General features: G+C 47.5%; 1 long non-coding RNA gene across 2 annotated transcripts in view; it reads left to right on the forward strand.

Annotated features, from left to right (window-relative positions):
• The window catches only part of LOC142928910 (uncharacterized), a 44,474-nt gene that overhangs the window by 16,749 nt on the left and 10,047 nt on the right, over positions 1–17,678 (forward strand). For both annotated transcript variants that reach the window (XR_012945207.1, XR_012945206.1), the window contains one exon: positions 17,373–17,498. This is a non-coding gene — a long non-coding RNA (uncharacterized LOC142928910). The remainder of the gene's footprint in view (positions 1–17,372; positions 17,499–17,678) is intronic.

Below are 17,678 nucleotides of genomic sequence, written 5' to 3' on the forward strand. Positions count from 1 at the left end.
TAAAACTGATAACACCCCACTGATTTTTCAAAATCATTTAGAGTTTAATAATGTTTGACACAGTTAAGATAATACATAAACCTAATGTGATACACGATTCTTGCCATACACACGGTTTTTCTAAACACTGTTGGCATTTCTCCATAGAGTATACCGTAAGCTAAAACCTAAACATAGTGAACTACACATTCCAAACATATAGTTAAAAATTTCTTATCAATAAGTACATTGCATACAAAAGGTAATCCATTAATTGCCATTTGTCAGGGAAATAAAAACAAAAGAAATTTTTTTTTTTTACAAAAGAAGCCAGATTGCACCTCCTAAAAAGCTAAAATTCTTTCACTGTAACAATCCTTTGTGTTGCTTTGCGAAGCTATATTGAGAAATATAAAGGCGCTCGCGTGCACGCGAAAGGCAACATTGCACTTTCCGTAGGTTCTCGCGTGCGCAACAGTGCTCGAGTTTTGCGACACCGCCCTCGAGTCGAAACGTCGAGGAGGGCCACTTTTTTTTTAGTTTTTTTCGCAATTTAAACGTCGGCGGCGCGACCGCCTGAGAAATGGAGAACGTGTGGCCAACATTGCTAGCCTCGCTGATGCCATATCTAACCGGTGCCACGCCTCAATTCTGTGAGCAGTCCGCTCAGCACTGTGGCGGCCGGGCATCAAAATAGAAAATAGTCAGTTTAATGTTCACCATCATCATCATCATCATCCTCCAAAGATAACAGAGGATATGTGGATCTGACAGTTCGCGGGACGTTCCGACAGCTTCTTCAGGAACTAACAAGCTACCCAGCCCGTAGGGGCTTGGTAGCTCGAAACGTCGGACATTGTGCCGAACAATACGTGGTGGTACAACGAGAAAACGTATCCAGGAGATGTACAGCGCAACCGCGACGACCAAGGTGTATCACTTTGTTGAGCTGCGGGATAACTGCCACTCCCTTCTAATGAGTCATTGCAATGTGAATGCATGGAGTTGTTAATGTGTAGTGAGATCTGAACTTGATTACTTCGACCTGTGTGAACACGCTATCCAAAATAAACTGTTGACTTATTTAATATTTCTTTTTTGGTTAATGAATGCATTGGGGATCCGAAGCTAGTGAGCTCAGTTAGATTCCCACCCATGACTAACAGTGGCAAGTGATGAGCCAGTCCTGGGTTTCCCCTCCAACAACTTTGCACTGGTGGTGAAATATGGTCAAAGAAATCCCCACGGCCAACACAAGGCGTGGAGGCATTCATCCAGGCAATGAACTGACAAAGGACCATACATTATGTGTTCTTTATTTAAATGAGCTATGCATAAACATGTCATTTGCAATAGCTGTGTGCAAGATGATACGGGCAAATATATGTTTTCGTTTTCACACTTGAACTCCCTTAGAGAGAGAGACACCCAGACCCAGGGCTCGAACTCAGAATCTCTGGCTCAAGTGTCTCCGACGTTGCCATCATCATCAACCCGACTGGCAGAGAGTGGAGCCTCTGTAGCCTGTTTTAGCCACCTGGCGCCTGTTGTGATTTGCTAGCAGGCAAACAGCCGTCAGTGAATCGGCACACGGTGGTCCGCTCGGCGGATTTCTGAGAGAGTGAAACAAATGCGTGGGTTGGGGTTGGGTGTCCGGGCCCTGCGCCTGTCACTGCGTCCGACAAAGCCAGCAAGAGGGCCCACGCGGTGCGAAATACATTAAACGCACGTGACTTTAACGCACCGCGACGTGCAGAGGCGACCACAGGCACGCGCGGCAATCGTTATTTGTCTCATGTGGAGGGCGGCCGGCTGGCCGGCAGTGCGTGGGTCACAGAGACAACATTCCAAGGCACGCCAACTACGAGGTGCACACCCACCTCTTGTGCAATGGGAGCCAGTCACGTGGGTTTTCACATCAACATACACACTGCGAAATTCTGTAAATGAGAACCCTCACCCCCCCCCCCCCCCCGAGATAAATTTAGTCAAGTAAGGCCCCACTGAGCTCTCTAGCTCTTATTTCAGAAGCGACCCGGTCACCACAAGTGATAGGCTTATCGCGTGGAAATTTATAGGAGCCAAAATACTCCTGCACATTTACCATTTCCACCTTTGGATGCTGTGCTTATCTCACGGAGGAGTAGGCCTAACATCACCAGCGGTGCTTAAACTCACGGAGGAGTAGGCCTAACATCACCAGCGGAACTCTGCTCAAAATGTCTCGAGTCTCAGTGATGATTTTTTTGGTTAAGTATTCTAATAATGACGATGCAGCGTGGACACACGCTTAACTAATCTTATAATTTTCTTTAACCACGTATGTCCCACTGAGCTATGGAGCCCTTTTTTTCAGAAACGACCTGGCCACAAATGATAGCTCAACGAAGTGGCTTATCACTTGGACATTTATAGCGGCCAAATACTCTCAACGCACGTTGATTCTAAATGCAGAGGGAAAACCCGGAGGTCCCGGAGAAAAATCCACGCGACCACGGGGGGAGAGAGAGAGCGAGACATTCAAACTCCAAATATACAGCAGGCGTCAGGGTCGGGATCGAACCCACGACCTCCGGTATACCAGGCGAAGGAGATCAAGCACATTCCAGTAATTTGGTCATCGGCCGTGGAACCGTGAACTCTACGAGGGGAAGCTATTCGGATGTAAACTAACCCGGCTGTAAACTATCCCCGAGTGTAAATGCTTTCACCTCTACCTTTTCCACATCCCCACCACCAAGACCCACGAATCAGAAATCTCTGATGCCACATGGCACATAAACTTATGGCAACCAAATGCTGCTGGCAATACACATTTACAATCATTTCCTCCATACTTCCGATTAGCAGCTGTACAGATGTTTTTTTTTACTAAACGGATTTTGTATTTGATATGTAAAGGTGCAGCCCTGCAATTGCTTACTCGTATGTATGTACAATATGTATGTTGAACTTTTTGGCACCATACACACACTTTACCCCCACCACGCGTGACCTATTTACACCCCTGTCTGTCTAGAGTGAAAATACAAATTCACGTTTAGATATTTTTGAATGCAATATTTGAGAACAATCGATTAAATAATGGAATTCAAAATTAATCTGTTGGCAAATGTTTCCAATGGAGTACGGGCAATATTATATTTGTAGAAATATGAGTGCTTCCCCAGGGTCTGATAACTACCTTAAAATAAGTACTACGTTAGTTATCAGAATTTAATTACGGTAATATTATCGTTATCTGAAATGAAAATCCACACAAGCGCGCAGTTCGGTTCGCCTTACGTTGATGGGAATGCAATGACAGTTACTTAAGATGACTCATCACTATTCAAATTCTGCAGTTCACTGACGCAATAGCACAAATGAGTGGCTTGACAACATTTTTTTCTCATGCAAATGCTTTGTAACAAATATTTTGACAACTCAGCATTTGCGATTAATTAGCCAATGAGCAACAAGGACATTTGGGGTTTTTACATTTTGACGAAACCACCACCCCCCCCACCTCACGCAAAGATTTGGGGCAAAATAAGTAAGGTTATCAACTGTACAGTTATCAAAATGTTTACTGAGCTTTAGCAAATACCTTCCCTCACAATATAAATCTAATAAAATGTATACATTTTTAGTTTTTCAAATATTTACTTCAATATCAAATATTTTCTCAAATATTATAGTTTACTTAACCGACTGTTTTCAATTATTGCATATACAATATTTCATCTAAGTAATATTTTATATAATTTCTTAATATATAAATACCTTATTCAAATATTAAATACTAGCCTTTTGCCCGTCCCGGGACGGGTGTATTGCAGTAAATCTGAAACTTGCAAGCTAAAAGCAGAGCACGACGTGATATATTCATTGCATCAATGTGTGTGAAATGTGTAAGGGTGCGGTGACACAGACTTATTTCATTTAAAGGTTATAATCCCTTGTTCATCATGCCGTCCTTTTTACTTCGATGTCTCAACAGCGTCACGGAGATCACGTGATGACGTGAGGGTTCTGTCTTTGTAGTGAGGGTTGTGAGTTGACGCCGAGGAGGGGGGAGGAGGCGCCTCGCCCCTCCCTTGTGGAGTGACGTCAGCCGCTAATTTTTATTAATGGAGGGGGGGTCCATTTGGAGGACGTCACCTGTTCATGATTATTAATTAGGGGGGCTGGTCGACGTGGAGTGACGTCACGAGCGTTAAGGACAGGGGAGGAGCCAGGGGGGGTGACAGGGGTGACATTCTGCGTGTAAGTGTACGACACTCGGTCTGGCGGACTCCGTGAAACTGCATTGTCAGAGTGTGTCGCCAACCGATGGCGTCTAGTTCAACAGCCTGACTCTCTAATCATTCTTGAAATAAAAATTTGTTGAATGTCACCCCGGGCTGAAATCCTGGCTCCGTCCCTGGTTAAGGACAGACATTCTTGGCTCATTATAGAAGGTATTTAATCAAATATTATACTTTATTTCATCGACTGTTCTCAAATATTGTATTTAAGTTATATTTTATATAATATTGTATTATGAAATATTTTATTTACATTTTGGATTGGAATAAAATATGATGAAAAATACATATACACACGAAATCTTATTTATTAAAATAAAATCTTATATGAACTGTTATTTTTTTAAATAAAACATTATTTGTTTAACACGTAGTCTTTCGCGACCAATATCATCCATAATATAATTTTTTTGGGTTGGATCGCGTAAATATATAAATGTGTCGTTAAACCTGCCACCACCCGACACAGCCAATTAGTAAGGTTTGTCACGTAAACAGAACGTGCCATTTCGTTAGTAGTACAGCAACTCCAGTGCGTTGGAGAGCAAATCCAGAACATTTACAATCTTATTTATATTGTAATATATATATCCATATTGCTGCTGACAATGCAAATTAAATGTTTAATATAAACTCGTAGAGCGCCCGTTGCTCTGTAATGTAGAATAGAGACCTGAAACTCTTCTCACAACCCTGTACTCGGAGCACTGAAAGGAATCCGCATTTTTTTTACGTGTTAAAATTCCGAGATGATACTTGTGTTGTTGCCGAAACGTCGTGAGAATATTATTGTGTTAATTTATTTTATCAATTTATTATTTTATTCTCATTCTACGTGACTTTACCGAAAGAACCAAAGAAGATTAATCCTTGCAGTCACGAAAGCTTTAAATCGAAACTATTGTGGGTGTTGCGTGTATTCTCTCAAGATTTAAAAATAATATTCTGGTGAAAGTATGACATTCATAGGAGCACAATTTGAAAAGTTAGAGCGATTTTAAATTAACCGTGCAAGTCTTCTGCATTTGCTATTCCCACGTCTTCGTCGTTGGCATTCATTATACGTCTCCCGAACGTCTCCCGAACGTCTCCCGAACGTCTCCCGAACGTTTCAATCCGACGTCTATTTGCTACACGGAAAAATCCCGTGTTTGCCAGTTACCCAGCTAACTCCGGTGGCAACGGCCCGCAACAGCCACAAACGGCAGAGTTACTGTTGCAACCCAGCCAGGAGCCAGCGAGGAAACTCGACGCATCGATTATTTTTCACATTGGTATTATGAAATACAAAAAACAATTCACGTATCGATTTTGTAATGTGGCCACATGCAGAGTAAATAAGGAAGAACATATTTCAACCAATTTGTAACTGTAGCCTATTCAATTCAAAACGAAATGCTCAATATCAATTATAAGGTCCAACAACCAATGCCTGTAATGTATACACAAACTCAACCTGTTCACAGACGTGCCATGAATTATTTGAGTTATTTGCGTACTTGTAATTCTTACAACAAACATTACTCTTAACAATGTATACGCGGTGTGGAAGAGCAGGCCAAATACCGTCCTAGAGGGGCTCTCTGTAGAGCTGCCTCATAAGCAGGTCCTTCCCCCAGCAGTAGAGTGAGCAAGCAATTTCAGGGCTGCACCTTTAGAGATGCTCGACTTAAAGATGCTCGACTTGAACTCATGGAGGAGTAGGCCCAACATCACCAGCGGAACCCTCCTCAAAATGCCTCAAATCTCAGTGAAGATTATTTTGGCTAAATATTCTAAATAATCAGGATGCATAGCGCAAACACACCTTACCAGGTAAGGCCCACTCTTCTTTCAGAAGCGACCTGGCCATAAGTGATAGCTCAACGAAGTGGCTTATCATCATGTGGAAGTTTATAGCTGCCAAATACGCAGAGAAAAATCCACGTGACCATGGGGAGAAAGGGAACGTGCAAACTCCAAATAGACAGCAGGCGGCAGGGTCGGGATCGAACCCACGTCCTCCTGTATACCAGGCGAGGTAGTTAACATCTCGCCCCCGTGTTCCATACAGCCATGATGGCAATGACACTTCAAGCCAAACATTTTCATCGGAATCCCAAGGCTTCTTGGGGCGTTGGACTCAGTTTCAGATTAAATGATCAAAGCTTATTCAAGTAAAAATTCCTACGCACATGCAACATTGCAAAGTCTTTTGGGTCAGACAGCCCTTTAAAAGTCCTGAGACACCCTAAGAATTCCAAGATCTGCATACTCCCACATCAGGATGATATGTTAACGAGGTGCTTCAACCAAACTCCAAAGAACAAAATAAGTATTTGGACCTCACGGGAAGCAATTTCCACGTGCTTGCAAACACGGCCAATCAGGTGCTGCCCCCATGTGTGTTTCATTTCAATTGGATCGATCTGAATAGAGTCGAGTGACAGCCAAAGAAAAGGCATGTACCAGTGACCTCGAGGGTGTTCACCCAGAATGTGGGGGTGATGAAATCGGCTCTTGTGCGCCTGCTTAGATTATGGATTTTGGGGAATTGCGGAACCACGTGTACACGCATGTATGGCGAACTTCTTTCGCGCCGTACGTAGCCAACCTTGCACATCGGAGGTGCGGGATGGCATGCACATTGATAATGGCTGATGCTGTTTGTTTGCAGCGCTCTCCCACGAGTGTAACGAGTGCTTTGAAATCCATCTGGTGAATTACACTGAACTATTAAGATTTTACCAGGTAAGGCCCACTGAGCTATATAGCTCTTTTTCAGAAGTGACCTGGCCACAAACGAGAGCTCAACAAAGTGGAAATTTCCAGCTGCCAAATATTCTAAATGCACGTTGATTCTAAATGTGGAGGGAAAAACCGGAGGACCCGGAGAAAAATCCATGCGACCACGGGGAGAGAGACACGCAAACTCCAAATATACAGCCGGCGTCAAGGTCGGGATCCAACTCACGACCTCCTGTATACCAGGCGAGGTAGTTAACACCTCGCCACGGTGGCACCATACGCTGAGTCCCCTTGAATGCCTGGCCACAGCGTGGGGATGGGACAAGAATGAACGTATGACACCAAGGAAAAAAAACAGTAACTTCTGTCGACTTATTGCAGGGGTGCCCACATCGTGGCTTGTGACATCAGGTGGAACGGCTTTCACTAGAGGGAACTCTTAGAGGGCATTTGGTCTATTCTTCCACGCTGACCAGACGTGTTGGAGGAGGTGGGAGTACGCACACTTTATCCCACCACACTTGACCTGTCATTTGACTAATTGCATATGTTTTCCCATTTCCAATGTTTCAACTGTCTTGCATGAAGATGGAATCGAACCGCTGACCTCTGAGTTGCAAGTCCACTGTGCTCACTGTTACACCACGGTATTTGCCTATGGATCTATAAAGATGCAGATGATGTTTAACTTTTCAATACAACTTCATTTCCAAACGGACAATCTCCATGAGTTTGGAGTCATCCCAGGACACCTGGCCCTGGCAGATGAGTTGGTGTGCCACGGTGGCGAGATGTTAACTACCTCGCTTGGTATACAGGAGGTCGTTGGTTCGATCCCAACCCTGACACCTGTAAATTTGGAGTTTGCATGTTCTCCCCATGGTCGCGTGGATTTTTATCCAGGTCCTCTGGTTTTCCCCTCCACATTCAGAAACGTGTGCTTAGAGCATTTGGCTGCTATAAATTGCTACGTGATAAGACTTATCATTTGGGGCCAGGTCACTTCTGTGTGGGCCTTACCTGCTCAAAATAAAATAAAAAGTTTTAGTTTTTAGATGCGATTACTTCCGGGGCGTTCCCGCAGATTTCTAAATTCAAAACTCCGCAGCGAACCAGCGCAAGCAAGCCTTCCGCGTGACCACCGCACACGATCCACTCTGGTGCCTTGTGGCTCTCGGCCACATGAAGGGTTTGGAATGTGGCTTCGTAGGATCGTCAGAAAGTTTGGCCACCCTCTGGGTTATGATGGACAGACAGGAGATTGAGTAATCCGTATTTGTTTGCGTTCGGCCACTTTGAAGTTTGATGCTCAAATTCTCACTTGAGTGGGCTGGAGGTCGCGATGCTCAGCACTGAGTTTGGTGTTACCAAGTCAGCAGTTTGACTCCTCTCTCTCTCTCTGCCATGAAGCATTGCCCATGCTGCAGGGAATTACCCAAGCATGCCAACCGCTGTAAAGCGGATGTTAAAGACTCCGTTATAAAAGTGCTCGCAAAAGTGCGCCGTGCGTAAAAGCCCACGAACGTACAACATTGTCAAAGACCAACAAGTAGCAAACTCAAAAGTGTGACCGAAACTCACTTACGGTACAAATAAATGCGTAATGGTAGTTTGCAGTTATTCTTTAATCAGCATATCTTTCTTGAAATACAGTGTCTACTGTATTGCATGTCCAAGAGATCCCATCTGGTCAACTCACAAGAATGCTGAATTGATATGATATTTAATTAAATAAAATGGCCCTTGAATATTATCAATTGCATCGCACTCGAAGTGAAGACTTCCATATATGGCATACGATTTCAGTTCCTCTTGTGAAATTGTTCATTACAGTATGGCTCAGAACTCCTAAATTAACATTTGATTATTCTGTACACGCAGAAAGTTCAAAGTGCTCAAATGTAAAGCTGCGTCGGCAATAAAAAGAAAAGCGCATTCTCAACCAGACTTGATGCTATTATATACATACAAAGACAAAGATCCCCCGTATAGCCTTAACAAACTGTAGGGGCAAGTGCTGTTAGTGAGCACCTATGAAGCACGGAACGGTACACGAGGGGGTGGGTGGCCAGCACCACGCCCGACCGCCTTTGTCTCCCCAGTGGCAATGTTTTTTTTTTTTATCCACCGCACCAGGTACTCATTTGAGGATGAGTCGACCTAGGGAAGGCCCAGGACCGGTTCAGATAATGGTCACTGGTGTTAGCGGGAATCGAACCCGGGTCGCCAGGTTCATAGCGCAGCGCGCTAACTGCTACACTACCGCTCCCCCTTATACATACACACACACATACACACACATACACACACACATACACACACACATACACAACAACAACCGCCATTCGCCACTAAGTGGCGGTGACGTCACCACGACGCTTGTGCCAGGCCATGTGCACCTTGAGGCCACGTGGAGTGTTGAACGCCCGCTGGCAGGTCACGGGGCAGACCCAGGTGCCACGGGTCGACTGACTGATATGACTAAAATGACTGGCTGATGCACCACCTGTGCCCCCTACTGTGCCAACCTGCTGTGCTTTAGCCACCCGGTGCTCCGCTCGTTGTTGTTAGCGTCGCTCCTCCGCCCTCCGTTGTTGTTGGAGGGCGACTGCCTCCAACTGCCCAGTAGCATCCTTCACGAGCCTCCTCCACAGAGGCCAATCTTGATACCGCTGGTACCAGTCATCGGCAAGTCCACTCAGCTCCACGTCCTGTACCACATCACTCCATCTCTTCTCTAGCCCGTGCCGCGCCCGTTTAGCCCCCTCGATCCGGCCGAACAAAAGCTGTTTCAGCATGCGGTGGCTGGGCATGCGGGCTACATGACCCAGCCAACGCAGCCTTGCCTGCCGGAGGAGCTCACCGATGGGACCTTGCCCAGATTTTCAAGGATTTGTGAGCTCCTCACACAATCCAGCCTGGTTAAACCCAGAATGGATCGTAGGCAGGCCAGCCTAAATGTTTCTAACATATACACACACACATACACACATACACACACAAACATACACACACATACAACAACCGCCATTCGCCACTAAGTGGCGGTGACGTCACCACGACGCATGTGCCAGGCCATGTGCACCTTGAGGCAACGTGAAGTGTCGAACGCCCACTGGCAGGAGGTCATGGGGCAGACCCAGATGCCACGGGTTGACTGACTGAGATGACTGGCTGATGCACCACCTGTGCCCCCTACTGTGCCAACCTGCTGTGCTTTAGCCACCCGGTGCTCCACTCGTTGTTGTGAGCGTCGCTCCTCCGCCTTCCGTTGTTGTTGGAGGGCGACTGCCTCCAAATGCCCAGTAGCGTCCTTCACGAGCCTCCTCCACAGAGGCCGATCTTAACACTGCTGGAACCAGTCATCGGCAAGTCCACTCAGCTCCACGTCCTCCTGTACCACATCACTCCATCTCTTCTCTAGCCCGTGCCGCGCCCGTTTATCCCCCTCGATCCGGCCGAACAAAAGCTGTTTCGGCATGCGGTGGCTGGGCATGCGGGCTACATGACCCAGCCATCGCAGCCTTGCCCGCCGGAGGAGCTCACCGATGGGACTTTGCCCAGATCTTTCAAGTAATTGTGAGCTCCTCACACAATCCAGTCTGGTTAAACCCAGGATGGATTGTAGGCAGGCCAGCCTAAATGTTTCTAACCGGCGAAGATGTTCCATTAGGGGGGTCCACGTTTCGCAAGCGTAGAGAAGGGAGGGAATGGCCGTGGCCGAGAAGACCTGAAGCTTAGTTCGGAGCGACAGACCAGGTAGCTTCCACACAGCGTTACGCAACCGATGAAAATATATTGCCGCTCGACTGATTCGGAGTGAGACCTCGGCTGTTAAACTGGAGCCAGTCATAAGCACACTTCCCAGGTATGGGAAACTCTCTACTCTCTCCACAACTGCCCCATCACCGATTGGGAGTTGTGGGGGTGGAGTGTCCGATGGTACAAAATACCCAGGCAGGTGCTTAGTTTTGGTGGGGCTGATGGTAAGGCCCCATCTCTTAGTGGCATGCTCCAGTCTCAGCAGCAGCATCTCCAACTCCTCCTCTGAATGAGCAGCTATTACCAAATCATCGGCATACATAACGTGGTTGAGCAATAGGGAGCCATCCCTTGACCGCACGCGTGCATCGATCAGCCTCCCATTATATCTGTACCATATGGAGATTCCCCCGGTACAGCTATTGAAGGCTTCACAAACTACGTGGTCGAAATAGATGTTAAATAATGTGGGAGCCAGAGGACATCCCTGTCGCACCCTAAGGTGTACAGGGAAAGGCTCGGACTCCCGGCCATGTAGTTTTACCTGGGCCCGCTCACCATCATGAAGGTCCTTAATGATCGTGAGCAGAGGGTCAGGTACTCCAAAAGCACGAAGAACAACCCAGAGCCCAGGCCTATTGATGGTATCATAGGCCTTGACCAGGTCAATAAAGCAGAGATGTAGGTCTTGCTGGAATTCCCTACACCTCTGTTGTAGCAGAAGAACAGAAAATATAGCATCTGTGCAGGACCGCCCTTTCCTGAAACCGCATTGGGGCTCCGCAAGCCTCTCCTCAGCGTGCCTGGCAAGGCGATGTTGAATAATCCTTGCCAGGACCTATCCCGGCACACTGAGGAGTGAGATGCCCCTGTAGTTGTTACAGTCTGTGCGGTCCCCTTCTTAAAGAGGGGGACCACCAGGGCATCCTTCCAATCCTGCGGAACCCATCCAGTGGTCCAGACTGTTGTTATGATGTCATATAGGGCAGTCTGTGCACAAACTCCACCCTCCCTCAGCATTTCGCTTGGGAAATCATCTCTGCCCGCTGCCTTTCCTGGTCTCAAACTCCGGATCGCCCTCAGTACTTCAACAGATGGCACTTCAGCCAGGCACTCACAGGGGGTGACTTCTTCCAATATTTGAGGCACCGCAGCCTCAGCAGGGTCATCCTCACTTTGTGCCACGATGTTTTCCTGGCTTAGGGATTTTCCCTCCCCCAAGACCTCACATAAATGCTCAGCAAATCTGCAAACCTGTTCCTGGGGGTCGGAGATTGGAACACCGTTTTTTCCCCTAATTATGGTAATAGGTGTGGCGCTGCAGGTTACTTTTTTGATGGAGTTAAATAGAGATTTGTGATCGCGGGCCACTGAGACAGACTCCATCTCCTCAGCAACCCGCGACCACCACCCATCCTTGCAGCGCCTCACGGCTCTCCGAACCTCCGAGCGAAGGTTGCGGTAAGCCTCCTCATTCTCTGACGTGGGATCTGTACCCGATGACAGTGGGCCTGTCGCTTTTTCTCAACCATCCTGAACACCTCCTCTGTCAGCCAGGGTCTCTGGGGAGGTCCTGACCGCGTACCCAAAGCAGACATTGCAGCCGCATGAGTCACAGTTCTAAACCTCGCCCATTTACCCTCGACATCAGGAGGAGTGGGGGACGATGCCAACTCCAGCCGCAGGCGATGATGAAATTCTCGCTTGCAACTTTCATCAGATAACCGAGACCAGGCCACTTTTGGTTGGAATGGGGTCCTGGGTGTACACCCACCACCGGAGCGGAAGAATGGGCGGCGCATCTTACAGATGACAAGTCGATGGTCAGAGGGCAGATCAGCTCCACGGTAGGTCCTGGTGTCAAGGACATGGGCTCGCATCCGCTGGTCCGTCACTATGTAGTCCAGCAGATGTTCTTGCTTGGACCCGGCATGTATCCATGATGTTGTGTGGATGCGCCGATGCCGGAACAGCGTGTTGGTAATTACAAGTCCATGGGCTGCACAAAAATCTAGCAGCCTCCTACCGTTGTTATTAAGCTGATCCGGCCCAGTCACTCCAGGCCAGGTGCCAGCATCATGACCAACTCGGGCATTAAAGTCACCCAACAAAATGACTCTACCCCGAGGGGCCACTTTAGCCAACACCTGTGACAGGAGGTCATCGAAGGCATCTGACTCATTGGCTTTGCCTGCATCCCTCCACGGATGTTTGTCTTCGGTGGGGGCATAAGTAACCACGACCACCAATCCTCGCCTCCGATTGATGGGAAGGCGAGCCCAAAGTAGCCTGGGGCTTACAGCTTCCCACACCTCACCGCCACGCTCCCACGCCCCCTTCATTCTTTTGTTCAAAAGAAGAGCCACACCCTGTTGTTTGGCAGTCTGCTGCCCCGAGTAGAGGACTGTCCACCCCTCATGGTGGCAGGAGCCAGAACCGGTCCACCGGACCTCCTGAATGCCACAGAGATCCAGGTGGTACCGGTCCAGCTCCCGACAGAGGAGTGGCAGCCTCTCCTCCGCAGTTAGCGTTCGAACATTCCACGTGGCCAAACCAAGTGGCTTTTCGTTGTTTCTGGAGGAACCCCGAGCGTTGAGATTCAATCTCCTGGCTCCACCAATTGGGGTTTGGCCAGGAGACGTCATAGACGCCTGTCCCCCCGGGGCCTCCGGCACAAGCTTATTTGTTACATATTTAAGTTTAAGTCGTAGTTTCGTGGTAATTTTTTTAAGGTGGAGGGGTTACCAGCCCCTCACACCCGTCCAGAGCCCCCGTTTAGCCCCTGTGGTGGTCACAGACGCCATGAGGGGAGGAGCCAATCGGAATTGGCCCTCCCCCCACAGCACTGTCCACGACAGAGTTGCCCGTCCGGCACCGCGAGGAGGTAGGGGGTTGTTTTGCCGGACACAAAGATCCCCCGTATAGCCTTGTGCTGTTAGCGAGCACCTATGAAGGCCGGAACGGTACACGAGGGGGTGGGTTTGCAGCACCACGCCCGACCGCCTTTGTCTCCCTAGTGGCGATGTTTACACACTGCACCAGGTATTCATTTGAGGCTGAGTCGACCTAGGGGAGGCCCAGGACCGGTTCAGATAATCGTCACCGGTGGTGTTGGCGTAAGCGGGAATCGATCCGGGTTGCCAGGTTCATAGCGTAGCGCGCTAACCGCTACACTACCGCTCCCCACAATACACATACACACACACACATACACACACATACACACACATACACACACACATACATACACACACATACACATACATACACACACATACACACACATACACACATACATACACGCACACACATACATACACACATACACACCTATACACATACACACATACACACATACACACATACATACACACATACACACACACATACTCACACACACACACATACACACACATACACATACATACACACATACATACACACACACACATAACTGCGCACGTTTGCAGCGTCAAATTAAAACATTGTCATGTCCTGTGTCGTAGTGTCTGGGTTATTGTTGCCGTCACTTTGTTTTAAACAACAAATCTCTCATCCCTTTGCAACTCATGAAAAAGCTTTCCTGTAAGTGGCTTTATCTGGCATTGAAGAAGCTGCGTTTTCCCAACATCCCTCTATGCTCTTCAAGGCTGACACGTTACCACACAGCCCGATTTCTTTATATCGGACCTACGTGTGAAATATTTGCTTCAAGAAGAATTTTGAGCAAAGAAGTAAAATGTAATGACATGAAAGCTTCTGGTGTATAATTAACTGGGATATATATTTTTTATTATTCTTAAACACATACCTATACTAGCACGTAATTACTTTTTGATCTGCATGACGATTAACTCAATTTGATGCCGATTAGAGTAGCAATTGCTATCAGAGCGCACATTCTGAATATCCTTGCATAATTATAGCTGTCAAAATTACTTTGGGACCATTCAAACCATCACAGCACTGTCTCCGTGTTAAAATTGAAGTAAATGTTAAAATATATATCATCCTAATCATAACCAACTCCTTTTCCCTTCAAACTAAAACTGTGGTATCGTGAATGTATGACGACATTTATTTTGTAAAGTTGTTTTTATTTTTTACATTAACATTTTTAGATGCCAGCAACGCTGACATTCACATTCAAGTGACAAAATTGCCCACACAGTCAGAGATGCATTCTACAGCGGCTCCTCCAAGTTGTGCCTTCGACAGCCTCCATTGTTATGAAAGCCGTGGCGTTTCTGTCCTGGTATTATGGCCAAGCTCTTCAATCCTCCCGCATCCAGCAGTGTCAGTGGGCACGTCGAAGTTGGCCGATGGGCAATTCGCCCGCGGGTCGGGGTAAAGTGTGCAGTATGCCAACCTCCCCCATGATTTCTGGCCGGCGTGGAAGAGTAGGCCAAACTGCCTCGAGAAGGGGCTCCCCGCACTGCCCCCCTCTTGTACAGGTCCTTCTGAACACGCAGCGCGACCTGCCAGCCGACTGTCTGTGGTAAAGGCACAGTACGGGTGGTGGGGGGGTAAGGGTGGGGATTGAAGAAACTTTCTCCATTTCAATGTTTCGCGCCAGTAGATCGAACCAGCGACCTCGGGTTTGCTAGTCAAGTGCGTCTGGCCATTATACCACACGGCAGCATCCACAAAATTTTGATTATAAATGTGAAAAACATTAAAAAGCCCTTCACTCAGCAAGCGGACATCCAGCAACACAGAGCTACAAGTAAATACAATTAAGAGTAACTTTTACACGCAATGCCAACCTTCCTGAAGCTGACGCATGGCATTTTTTTCCGTCTTAAACAAAAAAAGTTGTTAAAAAACCCCCAAGATGCTTTTCTTTTTGTTGTTGTTGCGGAATGCTTTTGGTGTGAGCGGTGCATTAGTTCTGCACATTGTGTGTTCTGCTGGGTGGCCCGTGGGCTGTGCCAACACGATGATTGGCACCATCCCCACGACGGGCAACCTGCCAACGTGCCCGCTAACGTCTTAATGACTAGCAAATTTATTTAGCAAATTCCTGAAACATCCGGGGTAAAAAAAAAACCACCCACGGGTTCACTTAAAGAGGAAGACGTTTTCTTAAACATTTATTCATTTCAACGGCGGGCGGGTTTTTTTGTTGTTTTAATGTGTCATTGTACACAAAGTCAAGTAAGATTGTTGTTACCATGCCCCAGAAACGCAATGGAGAAGGCAACTTATTTGCCATTGGTGGCCGCAAATAAGTGGTGGAAATTCCTCGCTACCCATGGAAGAGGCCAGGTGTAGCACTTCTGCCTCAGGGTAACGAAGACCTGGGTTTCGTTCCCAAACTCAGGTCACTGCTTTCGTTTCGGCGTCTGTACGTTTTCCCCCTGTTCTGAATTTCCTGTAAACTACTCAAAAGGAGATTACACACAGCGACGTCCCCCATCCATTGTGAACACATGGCAGGACCCTCTTGGAAAACGAGTCATGCGACTCAGTGACGCATTCGATGGGTAAACAATCGGAATCATAAAGAATCGTGTACAGTGTCAACAGGGGCTGACCACACCTGCCTTCCCAACTCGTCCTGCTCACGATGATGCTGCTAAGTGAATCCCTGAGCAGGAGTTGAACTCACAGCAATCCGATTGTGAGTCAAGCGTTTTAACCATAACATCCCCCGGCTAGATACACAACCGTGTGTGTGTGTGTGCCTACGCATGCTCGGAATTACACTGCACCTCAGGAAGCGGCGTGCACACGGGATCAGGGATACAGGCGCACACCAGATACATCACGTTGGATGTTAAGGATAGTGAGTCAGGATCAGAAATATTTATTTATACCGGAGGAATTCGATGAGCTATGAAGATCTTTTTCACCAATGTCCAATAGGGCAGGTCAGAACGTAATAACGAGAAACAAGACAAAAGCACGATGTGAGTGCAAAATATATTACATGGTTTAGCAAATCACTTAAAAAATGTATGCAAATGAAACTAAAATATTTTTGTATTATACCAGGTAATGTCGACTGAGCCATTAGCTTATTTTTCAGAAGCGACCTGGCATAACGAAGTGGCTTATCACGTGGAAATGTATCGCAGCGAAATAATCTAAATAATATAGACGCATTGTTTTTAAATTGTGGAGGGAAAAACCGGAGGACTTGGAGAAATACAAAAATCCACGCGACCACGGGGAGAGAGACATGCAAAGACCAAATATACAGCAGGCGTCCGGGTTGGGGTCGAAGCAGGCGGGGGTAGGGCAACCCACGGCACAAAGAGACGATGGCTGAAGGGACGAGACTCGTGAGGGGGTGGCAGCCAAAGGAGGGAACGGGCCTAAGAGGACCATCGCCGCTGAAATGCGGCGCGGAGGTCAGCTCACACGCAGGAGTGAGGTCGAGGGTCGCGGCGTGGAACTGCTGACTACGGCGTGGGGGAGGCCTTGATTCATCTAGCAGCGGATCGACAACGGCCTCTGATGATGCGTGTTTATGGCTATAATGTACACGTAATATGCAAGGCTTGTGGAAAAAATACAATTGCACGGAAAAACCCTCGAACAAGCTAACCATTACGTGTTTGTTCAAACCAATGCAAAATGTGTTTTTAATGCCCTCACTCCCTCTGACAGGGTGAAGGGCTGAGCAGAACTTGCCGTGATGTTGAAGGGGGACCGGGTCCGCTTACCTGCTCGTGCGGGCATGACGGAGCCGCGCGATGTGCCCTGAGCAGAACTAATGCCCCGCAATAATCACAGGTACGGTCTGGACTCCCACTGCCGCTGGCCCGCGTGGAACATCTGCCCGCATTCCTTCCCAGTGGATTCTTGGCAAGGCTCCACACCTCGGCGCTCTCTTGTGATACAGAAATTCCCCCCAAATCGCCGGCGAAAAAAATGAAGCAATGCACGCGGACCCATTACATCGCGTTGCGATGC

The sequence above is a fragment of the Petromyzon marinus genome, chromosome 24, assembly GCF_048934315.1.
Source record: "Petromyzon marinus isolate PM22_M1 ecotype Great Lakes invasive population chromosome 24, UKy_Petmar_22M1.pri1.0, whole genome shotgun sequence".
NCBI lineage: Eukaryota > Metazoa > Chordata > Hyperoartia > Petromyzontiformes > Petromyzontidae > Petromyzon > Petromyzon marinus.